The sequence below is a fragment of the Diachasma alloeum genome, unplaced genomic scaffold (assembly GCF_001412515.2).
Source record: "Diachasma alloeum isolate Michigan unplaced genomic scaffold, Dall2.0 Dall_scaffold_00711, whole genome shotgun sequence".
NCBI classification, from domain to species: domain Eukaryota; kingdom Metazoa; phylum Arthropoda; class Insecta; order Hymenoptera; family Braconidae; genus Diachasma; species Diachasma alloeum.
This window is the reverse complement of record NW_021680842.1, coordinates 4046-5881: the sequence shown is the minus strand read 5'-3', so window position 1 is coordinate 5881 and position 1836 is coordinate 4046. Positions and strand designations below refer to the sequence as shown.

The 1836-nt window shown below is 50.9% G+C and overlaps 1 non-coding gene across 1 annotated transcript; it reads right to left on the bottom strand.

Annotated features, from left to right (window-relative positions):
• Positions 1–273: 273 nt before the first annotated feature.
• Trnae-cuc lies at positions 274–345 on the bottom strand. Its single transcript has one exon. It is a non-coding gene; the product is annotated as a tRNA-Glu (tRNA).
• Positions 346–1836: the final 1491 nt, after the last annotated feature.

Genomic DNA, 1836 nt, shown 5'->3' with positions numbered 1-1836 from the left:
CGCGTGATGAGCTAATTCACCTCTCACACACACTTACACCTGAGGACCACACGCATACCTCAGGTGTCGCAACACTCCTGAATTCAGTCGTCTGGCTCATGCCACACGGTGGACATCTCTCCACCTCATCCTGTATATATTCATACTACCGACTCATCATCTGTACATACCGCATTCACGACAATAAACTAAATCTCTAGTTTTTCAAACTGTTGCCTCGCGTAGTTAATTCGTTATCTTCCCGAACAAGCACAACCTCGAATCCTACATTAGTTCCGGTACCGGGAATCGAACCCGGGCCTTCTGGGTGAGAGCCAGATATCCTAACCACTAGACAATACCACTAAGAAGGGGAGTCATGTAGCGCCTCGCTACATCCACGCTGAGACGCGTATCGCACCGCTCTCATATACACACACCTGAGGAACACACGCACGTCTCAGGTGTCGCAATCGCTCCCGTGCTAGCAGGAATTAGTCGTCCGGCTCTCGCCGATCGGTGGACATCTCCACCTCATCTGTATATATATATTCATTACGACTCACTCATGTACATACATTCATACCGACAATAAACTAATCAGTTTAGCAAACTGTTGCCTCGCGTAGTTGATTCGTTATCTTCCCGAACAACCACAACCTCGAATCCTACATTGGTTCCGGTACCGGAGGACTGGGTGAGAGACAGTCCTTTGAATCTAAAAAAAGGGAAGCGCGAGTACAAAAAAAAAATCAACCGAGTGCGCGTGTTCTAACCGGGAAGTTTTTAGCTGCAATTAACGCGATAAACATTCATTTCGGGTCACCAGCCGCGTTCGCTAGGACCCCCACACCGCGACAACTCGACCTGTGTACATAAAAATCAGTGCAGTGACACCCCTGTGGAATAAAAAGAACATCAATTAATTTTCTCCACGTGGTCGTCTCCTGTGCAAAAATGGCGTCAAACAGTGCAAAAAATCCGAGCGTCTTCTCTACCACGAGACGTTGCCGCTCACGCTGCGCACGCACATCCTCGGCGATTCTCTTGCCCACCATCTTCGGTTGGCAACCACGCCGTCTCACTGTCCGCTCATCGTCTCANTAGCCGCGTTCGCTAAGACCCCCACACCGCGACAACTCGACCTGTGTACATAAAAATCAGTACAGTGACACCCCTGTGGAATAAAAAGGACATCAATTAATTTTCTCCACGTGGTCGTCTCCTGTGCAAAAATGGCGTCAAACAGTGCAAAAAATCCGAGCGTCTTCTCTACCACGAGACGTTGCCGCTCACGCTGCGCACGCACATCCTCGGCGATTCTCTTGCCCACCATCTTCGGTTGGCAACCACGCCGTCTCACTGTCCGCTCATCGTCTCACGCAAGTGTGAGTGCAACACCGCTCAGCTGTGAATCGCGCTACAGTGTGACAAGTATTAGTGTAGTGTTTTCTCTCTCGCACCCGCTGACACATTGCGGAGCACCCATGAACGTTGTGCTGTGTTAGTGAACGTGCTACAATAAAGACTCCTAACAGCTTTATTTCAGAGAAACACCATACTTCCACCCCATTCTATCATGTTCCAATCAAACGTCCAGTCACCAGGANGGAGGAGTTCGTCCAGTGGTACGAGGCAGATCAACACAGCGACAATGGACACCGCACGCGCGGCGCGGGCCAACGAGGATGGAAACCTCACCCGCAGTTCCATCGCATCAACATTGCATCACGACCACTCGGGCCCACGAGGATGAGAACCTCGTCCGCTAGGCTCGTAGCGATTCCACGCATGAGGGAGAGAAGAGAGTAACCTCATGCGCAACTTCTCCGATGGCAGCGTCGAGAACACCGGGCC